Genomic DNA, 18,631 nt, shown 5'->3' with positions numbered 1-18,631 from the left:
TTATAAAAGAGCTCGTCGGGCAGTTCTTCTCTTTGGCACAGCACTCGCCGTCATGTTCCCCATGGATTTCCTGCCTTAGGCATAGAAAGGAAACACTACCAATCCCCTTACTGTGCACTATTCCTGGTTTCTGGCTGTGTATTTGTAAACAGGAGTGGGGGTGTCCCTTTCTCACCATTGTGAGTATCAGCTACTTTAAATCTATTAATTTAATACATACTCTATGTGCTAGTGTGACTGGATACTGGAACCACCAACCAAAAATACTGTGGATTTTATTGTTAAATTCATACCTTGGAAAGCTATGATCATCTGATTGATTTTTACAGACTGAACTGAATGGGAGTAATTTGGCACAGTCAAGTAATTCTAAAAACATACAAAATGTAAGCGTTGAAAATATATTTATGATTACATTGAAAGCCCGATGTGGTGCGCCCATTCTTGTAGGATATTAGCCAACTGAAGTGTTGCATTGATTGTTGGTGTTCAAGGCTGCCAAAAGTTCCAGTGAAGCCATCGTCCAATGGGCTACAAAGAGGTCCCTGTGTTCAAAGTTGGCCGACCTCTTGACCATCCTGCCCATAAAGCAAACATGTTTTGGCACTTCCTGTGGCACAGGCTCCTGACAAAGGGAAGGACTAATTCACAACAAGAAGGCCAGAGGAGGTTTTAAGACCCACAGGAGCTGACTCTCCTACTCATACATTTAACCACAACAAAGAACTCCTGGGTCTATGAGGAAGACAAGAAAGGAGAGGAAAGGAGAAAAACAGTGACCTAGTGGAGATAGAGTATTCCTTTTTCAGTACGGTTTTCCTCACCCACCAAAGGTGGCCTGCTTCATCATTGGGTAACCTCCTCGCACCATGAAACCTAGTCATGGTGCCGGCTACAACCCCCTTTCTGAGAGGGAGGAGCTCATGGATATTTTGTGTAAAAGAGGTATAATAATTATCTTCTGAATGAGATAAGTGTGATGAGGGGTGCAGAAGAAGAAGTGATCTAATGAGAGCTGTGATGATCAAAACTAGCAACAGGTTATGTCAGAAAACTTTATTAGTATGCCCTTGGGCTAGGATTAAAAACAGGAATCATATAGGAAAACAATAAATGACATGCTTCTGTTTCAAGCAAGATTTTTATGTCTACATGTTTCAGCCTAATTCACTCAAAAAGAGCTGTAGCGGTCGTCCACAGGACCTATGGATGTTGTTTCTGCTTTATAATGTGCTCAAAAGAAATTAAAAAATTCTTTGAAAAAGTGTATACAAAACTAGTGGTCATGAGGCAGTGCACTGACTGTAGGCTCCACTAGCGGACACCCGCTCATGTCTGACATCAAGCCTCATCTTAAACATGACGTGGTGCTCAGGGTATATTCTATCCGAGTGGTTTGTAGAGTACAGCTACTCGCCACCTCGATTACGGCACAAGGAAGGACTATTTATAATGAACAAGAATTCAGGAAGGCCGTAAAGTCTTGGCTGTTCCCCAACAGAAAACTCACTTACTCTTCGCTGAGGGTAATACTCTCTGCTCTGTCTATCTTTCCCAACCCATCCATGACACCTAAAACATAGATGCACCAATAATTCTAAACCTCTGAAAGGCAGCATCACCAAATCTATGGTAGACCATGCTTTATTCCAGGAACAAGCCTGTTGCCACATGTTTGGAGCACCGGTCCAAGCCTCACTCATAACACCAAAGTTTTTCCAGATAGGCTGTTCTACTCACCTAGAGATGGGAAGCATACGTCAAACACAATTCTACAACTTAGCCATCTTTCCTTCACTCTATGCACATGCGCAGTTACCTACTCAAAGTGATGTGATCAGAGGATCTCTCCGGCCCTGCAACGCCACACCAAAACTCTTCAGAACCAGATGTAATTTTAAGCCAAGACCCTACTAATCAAGTACAAACAAACACAGTCTCTTACATATCCCCAGCACTAGAAATGGAAATATTCTGGTATGGTATCCCATACATTGGGGGGTCAGTGGGAGGAAGCAGATAGGATAGGGGGTGTTGTCACAGAAGGTTAGGGTGAGGATGGAATCTGACAGTCAACTTATACATTTATTTTTATTTAAAGCCACTAAACAAAGGCGCAACAGTAATCAATGTGACCGTAAATATGTTCTGGCATACTTAATTGGCAGCAAACTTTGTTTTAAAATGCCTAGCTCCCAAAAATGATTTTTGGCCTGTCAAGGCTCTGAGGCCCTATTCACAACGTGTCATATAATGTTTGTTGGCTCACTGCATGGCCCCCAAACCCTGTTTTGCTGTAGTTTATAAATGGTTGCAAAAATTGAGATACATAGATTATCATTTATACCCAGTGAAAAGAAAGAAAGGTCTCAGTTGGACCCAGGAATAAACCAATAGAATACTTTCGACAGGGTATACACATTTTGGAAAGATATGGATTTAATAAGCAGAAAAGAATGTGAGGCTCCTAGCACAGCAGTCGCAGAATGTGAGGCTCCTGGCACAGCAGTCGCATACTGGTTGCTTCGTCGGCCTCTCCTGCCTGCGTGTTTATCATTCCTTTGGATGATGAACATGTTGCAGGGCAATTTCATTTTTTTGTTTTTTTACATTTTCATAGAGCGCAAAGGAGTAAGAATGCTTTACGTGAGCACCAGATAAGATTACAGAAGCTAAGGTTTTAATTTTATTTTATAGGCAGGGGCAGCCGCGGTCCGTGCAGGTAACACCGGTGGGGCGGGGTAAGGGGGATTTCAAGGGACGATGCAGAGTGAAAATTATTTATTTGCTCTCTGCATCGTCCCTCGAAATACCCCCTTACTCTGCCCCACCGTCCCACCGCTGTTACCTGCATGGACCGCGGCTGGGCAGAGGGATAATAAATTATTGGCCCAAAATCAAAGATGTTGAGCGAACGCCGTGAATGAAACCTGGGGACATATTTACAACAGAATGGCAGGGCTCAGAGTTACGCCATAATTGGCAATGTCGTGCTCTGGCATTCTGAAAACGCGGGGATGTGCCATATTTACAATAATACGGCGCACCCCTGTGCTTCCCCTAGCACTGGCGCTAAATTTAGCTGCCTGGCTCCAAAGCAGGCACCCTTGCACCAGAGTGCAAGGGCGCCTGTGTTGCAGGGAATGATTATTCAAGGACAGGAAGGTGTTCCTTTCTACACATGAACAATCATTAATGGCGAATTGTAACTTCTACATGTGCTGCAGAATGCGGCACATATAGAAATTGCAATTTGTCATTATTTAATGATTGTTTATGCGCAGGAAGGGACACCTTCCTGCACATGAACAGTCACTAGTGGCGATTTGCTGTTTCACACAAACAGCAAAAACCAGGCGAAATTCATTATTTCTCCTCATTGCCCCAGTTTAAGAGTAGCTTTTCCCTGGTCTTCTATGTGGCGATGCCCCATATTTACGCCAGCCTTTTAGCCTCTTCGAGGCTCATGACATGAGCCACGGCGCTCGGGTGCTCATAACGAGCTCAGCTCGTCATGAGCCGTGGAACGCTCGCATGCGGGGATAATTTCCCTGCTGTGCTGAGCGTTCCACGGGAGGTAAGACACCTGTGACGAGCTGAGCTCGTCATAAGCACAGGAGCGCCGTGCCTCATGACGTCATGAGCATGGGGGCGCTGTGCGCGCCCCCCTCCTCCCCAGCACAGCGGGGGATTAACCCCCGCAGCGAAGGGGTTAAATATGGGGCAGTTTCAAAAAGCAATGGGTGTTGTGGCGGAACACCCACTATACCCCCCTTTCACGCTAAATGCTGCGTGACTAGGGGCATTATTAAAAAGGAAGTGTTAAGGGATGTTAAGTGGCTTAATGCCGCCTTGTAAAAAAAAGTGAAATTTTGGGGGCAACAACCTCTTTTAAATATGCCCCTCGTTGCCAATCCACAGACAGGAGCTCAGGGTGTTATGCCACATTTCCACATCTCTGTAGGAGGTTGAAAGATTCAAGTGCAAACGCAAGAGGATTGCTATATCCAGCCCTGCTAACTGCCACGCATCTCGTGTTAGACTAACACTCTCTAGGCACAGCCTCCTCATCACCGCAAGGATGCCGTTTGACACTCAGATCAGCTGAGCCGAACTGCTAGGCATGGTCTTTTTCTCCAGGGGTGCAGTGATCAGTTTAACTGTTGTTCTTCCGCTGGTAATGACACTGGGCCGGTCGGCTTGCTGAAGCCAATCCAGGGTCTCATAAATCACAATATATCTTCTCAGCCCAGCCCACACTGACCGAAACTCCTGGAACTAGGGTCAGCACAGACATGATTCCACTGCACGGCACACCCACCCACCACAGACAGGACTTGAAGATGCCTGCCCTGTGCATGAGCAATCCACGGACCACCTTTGTTTGCCATTGACACTGCTGCTGCAAAGAACGTAGGGGTACAAAAGGGAATGGTGATGGACGGAGCATCTGAACCAATCAAACACTCACACCCAGTCAACAGATCTGGGTTTAATCCATCACCGTTCTTTAGCCCACTCTGCCACCCCAGTTCAGACAAGGCCATATGCAAATCAGTCTGACCCTGTGCCTCATGGGAACAGTCCAGCCCGAACTGCCAAGCCATGTCTTCCCTGGACCGAATTCAAGCTTCCTAGGACCGGTTTCTGGCATTCCAGCCGTCTTCAGCCCGGCTCGCTTGAATCCAGTGGCAAAGTGAGCAAGGGGCATATTTATTGACAAGTTACGTAGAGTGACAGCGAAAGGGAAGAAATGCACCATATTTAACATAATATGGCGCATTCCTGTCTTTTCCCAGAGCAGGTGCACAATGCGCTGCCTAGCGCCAATGCAAGCACTCTTACACCACGGTGCAAGGGTGCCTACATTGCAGGCAGGATTGTTTTTTGTGGAGGAAGGGACATCTTCCTGTACAAAACTATCCCCCGGGCCAGGAAAGGTTTAAGGATTTTAGGGGCCCTGGGCCGAATGTATTTTGGAGGCCCCTGTTTGGAATTTGAGTTCGGAGTTTGATTTTATGATCCAGTTCTCCCCGTCTCGGACACAATTCAGGAAGGATCACAAGACCTGCTCTTCGAATGAACCATAGCGCCCAGCCGGACCTGCACCCCCATCCCTCCCCCCACAGCGCATTGAGACCCTCACGGGTGAGTGACCGCACTCAACAAGTACTGATCGATCGATTGAGTTTCAGCTCTTTCATGCCCTCTTTGGTCAAATTCTAAATGTGTGTTCATCTGATATTCAGGGACAGTGATGCGTGTTTTCAGTATTGTAACACAGCAGCAGCTCATTCATATTTCTGTAAATAATCTTTCACACCCTCCTATTTCTCATATGTGAGATCCTGTATTGATCTAAAAGAAACTTTTTACATGGATTTCGCATAAACAAATTTTGTCTGCAAAATGTCTGTAATAGACTCTCCCACATTAAAAATAAATCATTAAAAAACGCTATTTACAACAATCTTTTTTAAAATTATTCAAGGTCATCAGGGCAAGACTCTCTGCAGAACGTAGCTACCTCTATCCCGAAAGGCTGGGACCTTGGGCCAGAGCCCGGGCCCTAAAACATCTGTGCCTGAGGCCTTTTCCTCTTCTATGTGTGCTGCAGAATCCAGAACACATAGGAAGAGGAAAAAACACAGAGAATTGATCGACATTCCTCCTTGTTATGCCTCCCCTGGTGATACGTAGCAGTTTTGGTGTATTCACAGGTCTACCGCTTATGGTAAATCTAGGAATGCCTCAAAATCCATGGCTTTTGCGTGAGAATACCAACAAACTACCCATGGAACGCCTTCCTGGGGCAGAGTAACTCAGTGATTTGAGACGCATTTCCATTGCTTTACCCTGTATTTATCAAGCCACTCAGGTCCACGCAGGGAAACATTGCATTGCTTGATATATCGGGAAACAACCTTTACAACGCAACTTTTACAACGCAGTACCTTTACAACGAAACTTTTACAACGCAACATCCATTACAACGCAACCATTACAACGCATGACAATACAATGCATACCACTACAACACATGTCATTACAAAGCAGGCATTACAACGCATACCATTACTACGCATACCATCACAACGCATAGTACCCTTACACTATCCAACACTTACCCTACTGTTGCACCCCCTGGAGTTAGAATAGTAATTTTTACCCCTACACTACGCAACACTTACCCTACTGTTGCACCCCCTGGAGTTAGAATAGTTATTTTTACCCCTACACTACGCAACACTTACCCTACTGTTGCACCCCCTGGAGTTAGACCATAAATTTTTACCCCTACACTACGCAACACTTACCCTACTGTTGCACCCCTGGAGTTAGACCATAAATTTTTACCCCTACACTATCCAATACTTGCCATACATGCAATGTAATGGTATGCGTTGTAATGGTATGCGTTGTAATGGTATGCGTTGTAATGGTATGCGTTGTAATGGATGTTGCATTGTAAAAAATGTGTTGTAAAAGTATGCGTTGTAACGTCATACATCTGATAAATCACATTGTAAGTGGTGCGTCACTTTTGCACCCCGTTGCGTGGTGCGGAAGCGATGCAACCCTTTGATAAATTTCGGCCCTTGGTGTCAGTCACTGATGGGCTCACGTGGCCAGGGGCTGAAGGAGAGGGTGCTATAAAGAGTGCCTAAGAGCACTATTTATCAAGCCGGCGCTTTGGTTTGTTACCGACACAAGACGCGCAGGCACCTGGAGAAAGCGGTGCTGGCACCAACCCGCGAAGACCGCTTGTGCCCTCACCATAGGTAAGAACAGTTGCTACAAACTGTTTTGACTGGTGATAAAATCCTAATGTAAAGCTAACTTTCCAGACAGACTATGATGCATTAATGTTTGTAGGTCCAATGTTTGCTCCAAAGACAATTTAAATAAATTGAGAAATATTCACTTCTGAAATACCTACGTCGGAGGATGGAGGAATGACATTCAGTGAGAACCCTTATTTATAATGCTGTAGATATAAGTTGCGTCATACAGCCACCAATACGAAGCTCATTTCCGTAATCTGCGCAAGGGGGAACTGTTATTTTTTCCCCTCAGTTTTATATAGCGCGAACTCGACCCGATGGTGTCCGAGCGCTTTACACGAGCACCAGTTGCATTACAGACCGAGTCCCACACATTCATTTTTAATCACGAGGAGATTAAGTGATTTGACCGGGATCACAGGAGATTTGAGCCTCTCGTCGGACTCGAACCGGGTTTCTCCGCGTCAATCATCCACTCTAGCCAGTAAGCCACATTACTTAACGGTATAATGCCACTGTACGTGTCAAATCCACCCACACTGAACACACAGAAATGTCACTCATAAGCAGTCTGAAACCTTGGCAGCTGTATATCATATTAGATGTGTAAAATTGGAAATGTTCTGGTTAAGCAAGACGTCAAAGATTCGTTGTTCGCTTTAAACTTAAACGTAAATTTACGGGCTGTGAAACAAAGGAGTCGTTCTTTGTCTCCCTCTGCTGGCGTACAGCTGCACTGCAATTGTTGTTTCAATATTAAAGTGAAACCCGTTAGAAGTTAAAACAATTATTAACTTAAACTTAATATTCCCAGCGATTGTTTGCAAAGGTTATAGATTTTAGGAAAGTGCCTAAAAACATACTTCTTGTCGGCAATATATTTGAATTACCGCTAAAATGACATTTTTTATAGAGTGGGATGAAGCAGTTTTAAAGAACGTACCTTACAAAATGTGTTGTTTCTGCAGACCGTGGGATGAAGAGCTGAGTCACTGATACTCCTGGTTCATAACCTTATTCTTCTTGAAAATCGGTTCCCCTCTTCGCCTGAACTTGGCAGTTTCTGACTGGAAGAATGCGCAGCGAGGGGCGAAAAAAGCCCACATCAGAACAGGAAGTTGGTTGGAGGCAATTTGAGCTACATTTTAGGAAGCATATGGTTACACCATGTGACTTTACGTAGCAGACACCCAATGCAGTGAGAAGACCTTTCTGTGAAAAAGAAAGTATTGTCCTCCTTAAAAACCCCGGCGTTGATGAAACTGAAAGGTCTTCTGTGATTTTATTTAAAGGAAAAGGAACAATTTAAGAAGTATTTCGGAGCGTTCCTTTTTTTCTTAAAAAAGAGCAAGAGAAGCAGGCCTCATTCCGATAAAAAAAAAGTAACTGAGCTTTCTTTAGCTTCACAATATGAGGGTTGGAATCTGGTCGAAAAGGAATGTTGTGCTCCCTGGTGGCATTTTTAAAATAACTCAGAAAAGAGAAAGTAGTTATTAGCTTTCCAATAGTGTGTACAAACTAAGCACAGAGTAAGAGGAAGTTCTCTTTTACTAACTTTTAAAAACAGAGGGGCATATTATCAAGGGATTTATCTCTGCTTTTTTGGCTTTAAAAGCCAAGAAAGCGGAGATAAAATTATCTCCCTATTACCTAGCTGTCGCTAACACCAGTTAGCGACAGCTAGTAGGAGATAGCGACCATCTTGGGCCCCACTTTGCATGTCAGTGATATTTATCACTAATGACATGCAAAGTGGGCGTGCCAAGATGTTAGCGACTGGAAACAGTCGCTAACATCGCTATCTCCTATTACTAACTTTTGGAGATATTCGCGTTAAGCGCGAATATCTCCAAAAGCTAACACCTGCCCAGGAGCAGTTCTTAGCCATGTTATCCAATGGGAGGTGGATAACATGGCTAAGAGCATTTGCTCGGTAATGCATGAATATCGCTGACTTTTCAACGATATTCATGCATTTCGGCTGATTTTTATCGCTTAGGAGATAAATCTTGATAATATCAAGGCTCCTAAGCGATAAAAATTGTCGCTATACGGCGATAAAATTATTGCCGCTCAGCCAACCTAGCGATAATTATCGCTAGTTGTTGGTAATATGCCCCAGAATCTGGACAAAAAAGTAAGCGCTTGCTTTACACAAAAAATGTCCAGCCATGAATGATTGACGGCTGTAACTTACTCTCGTTACACTTTATTTATAAAAGTTCGATATATGGGGTAAGTCAGTGAATGGAAAATGTGTATCTTATGTTTGTGTAATTTATGGCTTTTATGTTTTTTTAATGAAGACTTATGGAAGTGCCCACACATGGGTGTGTCTGAGGAGGGGGGAGGAAATCCTATACGAATGAGATTAGTCAGATGTAATTGTTTTGGGTTTCATAAAACTTTTTAAAGTACTTTTCCCACATTTGTCTTCCGGATTATTTACAACTGAAAGCTCTGGACAAACTGCTACAAAAAGAGTGGGAAGATGTCCTACAGCCCTATTGTTAACAGGAGGTGTGAGGGGAAAAAAGGACATGTCATTGATTTTTTTTATAAAGAAGGAAGAAATGATTTTCAAAGTAAATTCCAATTTCTAAACTGGAGTACTGGGTTCACATTAACTAAATATGCACATTTGGGCTAGGAAAAAGGTCATTTGTATCTTTGTGAATTCCTTGCACTTTGAACTGTTTCCTAAGATTGTCATCAGTCGCGTCTTTTTGTGAAGGGAAGTTAGGTAAATACCTTCAACTGATGAAACATTATAACGGACAAAAGGCTATGTTACAAAATTCGAATTTTGCATCTGTTTTTTTTAAATCAGGGCCTAACTGTTAGGGCAACATGTTAAGAAATAAGCATGCTGTACTTGAATAAATTACATGTTTGTTGTTATTTACTGTAAGACAATGGATTATTAGTTGCATATAATGTGCATTCTTCATCCTTCAAGTAATAAGCCTGCAACCTCCCATAACTCTGTACCAAATACCCCATTATAGCACTGGACTCTCTCAGGGTAGTGAAGCAAACCAATCCAAGTCCTACTCAGGGGAGGTAAAATGGGTTTGTTACCCAGCTTGCTGGTATGCAAAAACTACACTCAATAAATCATTGTACAGTCAGTGCTTTTCCTATAAAAAGGTAAAGATATTCTTTACACACGCCACAGAATACAACACATTAATGAATATACAAATATCTACAAAAGGCAGATGGAATTTTTTTGTGGCGACACCCCCATAACACGTTAGATGCTTCACAAGTCCCGAACCCTACAATCACAATACACCCTATGAGAAGTTGGCCTGGCATATACTGTCCACTATTTTAGTGGGCCCCTTGCACCAGTCCAAACAACCCTTATTGATGGTAGGTTTAAAGACAACCTTTATAGAAAGCTATCCTAGGGGAAGCTGTGGAGAGCAGCCTTCAGGCTAAGTCTTGAAGGAATGTAAAGCAGCTTATTTTACCAGTCTATAATCTCGTGAATGACCAAATTAAAGGAGAACCACACCAGGTATATATATATAATATATGTATTTATTCGAAACGCATCCCTCTAGTCTCTTTATGAGGCTAGAGGCAAAAGTACATTCAGTAAACTTAATACAGTAAATTAGCACAATATATGTTGAGCCCTAGGGGCGTACCAAACCATATATTAAGAAAGTGGTATAAGAACCAAGACTGACACAGAGACCAGACCTAGAGCCTGTAGAACCACTGGGGCAACCAGGAACCACCCAAGGTAGTCACACAGAGGACGCACGGGGGACGCGTGCAGTGTCTGAACACAGCCACAAATCTCCATTAACTTCTATGGGGAAAGTCGCAGTTGGGATTTTAAAGATTAAGGACACTTAGAAGAGGACTTGGTGCAACCCCTTTACAACTAGGAGGTTCTGGAGTCAACACCCACGGGAGCACCGGAGTACTCAAGTTACCTCACTCAGGGAAGCCGGGTGCATAGGTGTCTTTTCGTGTCGGGTTTCATCGTCAATTTCAATGGCGATCTGCTGCAAAGTGCTGCTGGCGATCAAGTGGAAAGTGTCCGGGTGGATCCAAGCCTGGATCAAGGAAGAGAAGAACCTGAAAGCAAAGGGGATAGAGTCTGGGTCACTTGCCAGGGATCAGGAATGCGATGAGCGGATGCCCACCGATGTCGGGTGCTTGCAGGTGAAGAAGGTGAAGCTTGACTCTTGAGCCACAAGGATCAGGAGGCTTCGACGATGACCAGGTGCTGGATTCTAGCTGTCCCACAAAGGATGTCGAGTGCTGCGGTGTCGGTTTCCGGATTGGACCCAACAAGCCTTGGCAACAGCAACCCACGCAGAAAGCAGAGATTGGCTTCTGTGCAGACCAGCAAGTTCTTAGGGACTCACCACTTGGTGCGGAGTCATGGCACATCTGGAGCAACCAGGGAAACCCAAAGGAAAGAAGAGTTACTTTTGTGGGGACCCACCAGTCGATGGACCAGGGATCGCAAAGGGGCCTCGAGCAGAAATGCTAGAAGCGGGCTCACGTAACACTCGCGGAGTGTAGGTCCACATTTTTCGGTGCAGATAGTGCTCGGGGCTTGGACTGCAAGTAGCCCAATGCACAACTTCGGAAAAGCTTGGGAAGTTGATGCACTAGCAAATGTGCAAGGTGCCCAGGAGTTCCGGTCCCACGTCACTCGTGAGGGATGCGGGTCCCAGCTTTGCTGGGATCTCGTGTCGGGCTCTAAGAAGTCTGGAAATCCATGTCCTGAGTCGCAAATACTTCGGAGTCCGTCGGGAGCTTCGAAAATACAGAATGGCAAGATGCTTTTTTGGTGCCTGTTTGAACAGGGGAGTCACTCCTTGACCCCAAGGGAGATTCTTCCGTCTTCTAGTCGTAGAGAATGTTGAAGTTCCAGGATATATGTATCAGAGTTTCGTCCAGGTGTAATCTAAAGTCCTGTTGCCAGGGGTCCCTTACTTTACTTAAGAAAGGGGTTGGACATCCTCTGGGGACCCACCGATGGGAGGGTGTGGGGAGAGGGGTGGCTACACCCCTATCCCTTTGTCCAGTTTCGCACCAGTGCAGGAGATGAGCGGCCCTGCAACCGGTTTGAACTGGGAGTTGCACAGGGACACCAAGTGTGCCCCCAGCACTGTCTGAAAATCATTCTCTGAATGCACCCACCCAGCCCCAATACATTAAAGCCTGTCTGGGAGGTGGTTACTCCTCCCTGTGACAGGAAACCTCTTGTTCAGGCCTCCCCTGCCGGAGTTTCGTCTAGCAGCAGGAGGTCAGACCCGTGTCCGTGGCTGCAGCATCCGTTTTGTGATGCTAGGGTTCTTTTAAACTATTACCGGTTAGGTTAGTGTGTACATGTCTCTCCCTCTGGAAGGGTGGAATTCTACCCCTGCTGCCAGGACTAGCGGCAGGGTAGGATTCCAAAGTGTTTGACACCAAACATGTTTCCATGCAGCCATTCCAAAGTTAGCATTTACCACGAGGTTATAATGCACTTATATGGTCTGGCTGCATCACAGAACAGCCTCAGAGAATAGTCTACGAAAGCTGCAGAGAGGCCCAGCTCATGAATGGCCACCATCTCACACAAAACCAAGCACTCTGCCTTCAGGATTGATAAGGCATGTCATAGGAGTGACTTATAGGCTTATATGTGTCAGTGATTAAAGGTAGATATAGGTAACCTATATCTTAGTAAGGGGTGCATGCACCACCTTACCCAGACTGCAGTAGCAGACCTGTAGTGCCATTTTGGAAGGCTTCCCATGGGTGGCACAATACATGCTTCAGCCCCTGGTAGGCCTCTGGGGTACCTATGTCCTTAGTTCCCAGTGCCATATACTAGGGACTCCCAAGGGTAACCCAGTAACCAATCTGGAGTGTATCTAATGTACATGCAGTCATTTTAGAGAGGAAGTAGTTAGGCTGGGGCCCTGAATAGCAGGATCCCAGCCAAACTAAGTCAAAAACCATCAAAACACCAGGAAAGAAGTGGGGGCAACCATTCAGTCAGATTCCACACACATACATACACACAATATATAAGGGTGTGTTGTTATCAAAAAGGCAGGTGTCACCGCATTAATAAAAGCTGAACTTTGTCAAAATAAACCAATCCCACACCATTGAAGCTAACAGAGATGGTACCATGTTACAATGACAATCATCAATGTCTTTCATGGCTCACTGTTAACCTTGGGGTTGTCAATGACGCATTTCAAGATAAGTCAGTGATCATAGTTAAAACATGGAATGATTGACTGTTAACTTTGTGCTTATCAATAAAAAAAACCTTTACATCGCTTTGATTAAACCATATATTTTTGCATTGTCAGTGTTAGTAAAGCATTATCAATTTAATCCAATGTGTGCATGAGTCTAATGCTATTAACCTGCTGCCACTACAGCTTTAGGACCAGCCAACAGGGAGACCTTGCACTCCAGAGCTGACACGCATACTCACCAGCTCCAGGGGTGCTTGGAAAACCTTTGAACCATCTCATAGGTCATAAACTGAACCTCCCTGGAAGACCTAGGATAAAACCTGTGTTGGCCCTGGTGAGGGCTGCTGTACATGTGGGAGCCCCCAGAACACTCCTTTTAAATGTAAATGTAAATGTACAGGAATTTATATAGCGCAAATCACCGAGCAGTTTCTAAGCGCTTGCTTAGGGAACCCGTCCTGGTATTCCCCTGTGAGATAACCCCGGCAGGGTATCCGCAAGGTGAAAGCCAGGCATCCCGCCGCGAGGGGCCATTGTAGAGATTAAGCAAGCTATTGCCCAGAGTCGCAGAGTGTGAACCCGTGAATCGAGTAGGCACCGGAGCGAGAATTGTCGAGTCCATGGACATTTTAGGACTCAAGACCCCGCCGAGCCGGGAATTGAACCCTGGTCCCGGGCTGACCTCTGCTTCCAGGTCTGCCTTCTCTAACCAGTGAGCCACACTTCTCCACTCCTTAATCATTAGTGGCGCCCTTTTCCCACCTGTGGCACCACAGAAGAGGAAAATATGCAAACTCCACCATTTGCTAGCGCTTGTGGGGTGTTCATTCATCCTAGGGGGTGAATATTTGATTAACTGCTTCGCTGCTTCATGAAAGCTTTCGGCCTCATGCCACTTTTTATTTTTTAGATTTGGGAGTCCATACCCACTCGAGCAAAAGGCATTTGTTGGGGCAAGGCACGAAGTGCATTCCAGTGCTGCCTAGCTGGCTCCTTACTTGGCCAAAAACTGCTTTTGGTGCTGGTGCAGGTGTCAGCATCTCATTCATCCCTGCACACAATGTGCAGGTAAATGACAGCATTTTTAAAGCGCACAGCTACCTCCAACAGAGGTGCTCCGGCACTGGGGACCGCCAGGAATATTAAGCAAGCTATTGCCCAGTCACATGGTGCTGGGCTAACATGCTGCCGGAGCCAGGGATCGAACTGTGAATTCTGTGGTCTGGAGTCAGGCACCCTGGCAGCTGTTCCACACCTTTTCCAGGTGGGATGCTGCAGTGAAAACTGAGCGATGCTACGCAAAGAAATGATGGATAGAATGCTGAATAAATCATACATTCACCCCCAGTCAAGAGATCTGGGTTAAATCTATTGTTCATTTGCTCACCATGCCACCCCGGTTTAGACCCAGCCATATGCAAATCAGTCTTGACCCTGTGCCTCATGGGAACAGTCTAGACCGAACTGCCAAGCCAGGACCTCCCTTCATCAGCCAGGATAACTTGATTCCAGTGGCACAGTGAGCAAGGGACCACGTCTCGGCATACCCATCCTACTTAGGGTAAAAAGTGCTAAGCAAACAAATGAAAAGTGAGCAAGGCAGCACTCACTTGTGTTCCTGTCCTGAGGATAGATTTGTCAGTGAGAATACGGTCTCTAGGGCCAATAATGTAGCTCTGGGTAGGTGGCCCCAGCCACATGACTTCCCCAATTAAAGATCATTAATCACCGTGGAGCATCAACCGCTTTGTTTCTCGCTTGGTCCCTGTGGGATTACAGATCTAAAAGGCCTGGTTCTCTGGCCTCGTTGGGCCAATTTCATAAGAAAAGTGTTGTTTTGCTCCTGTTGGGCAGCTATAGCCATCAGGAGCATTTTCTTCAGGCTTCTCGGCCTTCCAACTTCACTTTGCTTCTTTGAGCCAGATGTTCCTGCTGCTGGATCCGTCTTGTGTTTGGGCACCTGGCACCTGCCTTTTCCCAGGAGTTTCCTCTGCAGCCTGTCCTTAGCCTACCAGCAGAGTACCCTCCATGCTGCTCTCTCCAGGAATCATGGCATTGCCCATCTTGCAGGCCACCTGTGTATCAGCAGCGGAGTAAGGTGGCTTTCATCCTAATGGGGGGGGGGGGTCACTCAGCTACAGGACCAGTCCGAAGAAGATCCAGGGGAACCCACCAATGTCCCCCCAAGCAAGTCAATTCATCTACTGCCCCTAAGAGGGTAAAAGGGGCCAGTGCTATTGGTCTTGGAGAAACACTTGTAGTTCCTGGGGGCCAGGCAGAGTTCTTAAGTCAATATTCTCAGTGGAGTAAGGTGGCTTATTTTCTTCCAGCTGGGCATTCTTTTGCCATTGTAGGTCCCAGGTACAGTGAGTTCTCATAGCCTCTCCCTTGTACATGATGTTTTAGTGGGGGTGGACATTTCTTGAAGCTGACCACCTCTGACCAATCCTAGGGTGCCACATCATCACTCTACCCCTCCCCTAACACTCCTGCACAACATTCTGGGATATTTAAACATGGTGGCATGAAGTGGTCTAAAGGAAGACCTTCCCTGAGAACATCAGTCTGGCCCCCAACAGACACAGCTGCCTGGTCCCTTCCCACCTCAATTTCAAAGAGGAGCCTCTCCTGTGTTTGGCTTCAGAGGTCTGACTGTCCTCCATTGTTTCTGGGGGAGTGATTCTTCTTAGGAGCTAATTAGAACTTACAGATTTCCTCCCCACCCGTTCTTTTCCATGGAACTGGTCTAATCCCTATCAAAAGGTTCCTTAAATCTCAACCTATCCTTCTTTATGACATTTGCCTGATCTTCAATCCATATTGCAAGGTGTAGGCTAGTGGTCTACCAAATGTCATATTTTCCAACTGTCTTGTGCCACATTGCCTCTCTGTCTCTATTGGTGGCAAATACCTTTTGGTTGGAACCCTCATCAGTTCCACCCTGGAGCACGAAGTGCCTGATATGGAGATCATTGTGTAAAAGTCATGCATCCTTTCAGCACCTGCAGAACACTACCATCTGCTTAAGGACACTGCTAAGAAAGCAGGCCACATCTCTTTGCATCATTGGTACTCTACTGGCTGTCCAGGGAAACCAGATACAATTATCCTGGTCTTGAGGCAACAACTCAAGTCTCAAATGTATAACCTGTAGCTGGCTTTGAGAGAATAGAACCAGGTGGTTCATTGTGCCATGATGTGTTTCGCTCCCTAAATTGTAGGTTCTAAGTGACCATACTCACTTCTAAGTAAGTGACCAAGGCCCTCATTTCCGAAGATGCCGTTAATGCTGTAACTACCAGAAATTGGCATAGGGTGTCATTTACAAGCAGGAACCTGTGTATTTCCAACAGAATAGCAACCACTGGCCTTCCTCTTGGAGATACTTTGTGCACGGCTGACTGTCGTGACTTCGGAAGGCCCACCCAACTCCATGCCGGTGTTTTTTTTCTCTCTGGGACAACCAAGTTGAGCATGGTGGTACCAAACAAGAAAATATTAGCAATGGCCCTACTGCACTTGAAGAAAATATAGATTTTTCATTTTTTTTCAGAGCAAACCCACCATTGTGGGGATCTGTCTTTGCAATATTAAAAATGTATATATTGGCCTCCTCGTCAAGCTGTCCTTGCACGGAGGACCGGTCAACATTACCAATTTTTGCTAAAACTGGTCCTGCACTTATCGTCGGAAGCAATTTTGGTGGAAAAAACTCAGACTAAATGGGCCTTAGAATCACATGAGTAAATGGATCTTATTTTGAGGCAGTGGTACTGGATTGGAAACAAGAAGCTCCCTCCTTCCTCATGCTGCCTCTGCTATTGTGAAACTACATTTGTGTTTGTCTTTCTTGCCAACTAAAGCAATATTCTTTCTGAAGCTTGTTTTTACGCCCCTTTGTGTAATAACATCCTTTGTAATCGCAGCCCAGTTGCTATTTTCATCTACAAAAAAAGTGTAAACCACTCATGGAACTTTGGCACATGAGTGAGAGCAAGGTTTCATGCTGCACAAAATGTCAGAAAGTATTTCTGAGCTCCACCTTGATAGCAAAAATGTATTAAGAAATGTTGCCAATATGGAAACTGTAACCAAGGAGTTTCAAGTAGCTGGAGGGAGTTTATTGTTTTTGATCATCATTGAATGATGGACCGAAGGCCCCCCCGTGTTCATGTGATGTTGTTCCACAGCATTGGTGTCCACACAGACAGAGTGTCTTTCATTGTAGATGCATTTGTTTCTGTTGTGAATATTACCCTACAGGTGTCTTCCACAAATGGTCACTTAGAGATGCTTGTGGAGCACTTAAAACATGAGTGGGAACTGTTCCGGCTCCTCTGCACTGGCTGACGTGTGGGTAGGTGAACTGTGGGCTCCTGCGGAGCAATAGGGTTCTTACTTTTGAAGTTCCCTTACACGGGAGGAGACCGAGGTGGCAACCCTTTTGAACTTAGTAGGGTTCCAGGAATTAATGACAGGACCTCCGGCCTGCCATTGAATATCGTGTGGATTAGGTAGTATTGGCCTAACACACTGTGTAGATAGTTTAAATTTTTTAGGTCCTGACGAATTGCACTGCATCACTTTGAGCACTAAGCATGAAACATGTTGACCATTAGGTAGAGAGCACTTCCCTGTATCTGTGTACCAGATAGTGACCTCTCCTATTTTCTTTTAATAAGGTAGCTAGCCACGCCATTAGAATTGCAGAGTGGACTACCTAACCTTTTTTAACACTTTCACCACTCCCTGGCATCTACACCCCACCTAGGGCCCTCACACCCCACCTAGGGACCTCACACCCAAGCACCAATTGGCAGGGACAGAAGATTTCCGACAAAGAGCCCCTTTTTAGGGAGCCGGTCAAACATTGCACCGCCAGTTTGACGAGGAGCAAAACCCAAATGATGAAGCATGACACCTAGCTTGCTGGGTGTGTGAGGGTTTTAGTCCCGAAAGGGAGATTCCCCCTCCCTTTCCCTTTCATGCATTGGGACCTGGTCCCAACATTCTGTGTCAATACAGTGGTGCAACACTGTCTTTGGGGAACTGCGTACCCTTCTTTGTTTTCTGGAACCTGTGAGGAGCCACAGGACAAACAGAGGTTACACAAGACCCATATTTCATAAACTGGGTCTGTTGATTTCTGCTGTCTTAGGGCCTTCCAACCATTGCACCAAAACCTGAACACTAAGGACCAGATGTAGGTAAGGTAATTTTACCGATTCATAAATACCGAATTTTACCGATTCGGTATTTATGAATCGGTAAAATAGGAGGGGGGAGATGTAGAAAGAATCAGTAATTGAATTACCGATTCTGTAAGAATCGGTATTTACCGAATCGGTAAATACCGAGGTAATGCCCATTGATTCCTATGGGCTTCAATGCCCATAGGAATCAATGGGCATTACCGAATCGGTATTTACCGATTCGGTAAATACCGATTTTTGCAAGGGTGCAGGGGGTGTCACTTTGACACCCTCTAGCACCCCGATTTAAGGCATGTGTGACATGTGGCACACAGACATGCCCTAAAGGCATGTCTGTCTGTCACATGCCATAGGTGTGCATGCACACATGTGCATGCACACCTGGAATCGGTATTTTACC

General features: G+C 45.4%; 1 protein-coding gene across 1 annotated transcript in view; it reads right to left on the bottom strand.

The window, feature by feature from the left end:
* LOC147684728 (uncharacterized) overlaps nucleotides 1-7,866 on the bottom strand; it is a 112,144-nt gene extending 104,278 nt beyond the window's left edge. The window contains exon 1 of the mRNA XM_086940570.1: nucleotides 7,729-7,866. The gene's annotated coding sequence lies outside the window, so the exon portion shown is untranslated. The remainder of the gene's footprint in view (nucleotides 1-7,728) is intronic.
* Between the last annotated feature and the right edge of the window lie 10,765 nt (nucleotides 7,867-18,631).

The sequence above is a fragment of the Lissotriton vulgaris genome, chromosome 10, assembly GCF_964263255.1.
Source record: "Lissotriton vulgaris chromosome 10, aLisVul1.2, whole genome shotgun sequence".
Taxonomy (NCBI): Eukaryota; Metazoa; Chordata; class Amphibia; order Caudata; family Salamandridae; genus Lissotriton; species Lissotriton vulgaris.
The sequence above is the reverse complement of the archived record's forward strand: the minus strand, read 5'-3'. Positions and strand labels throughout refer to the sequence as shown.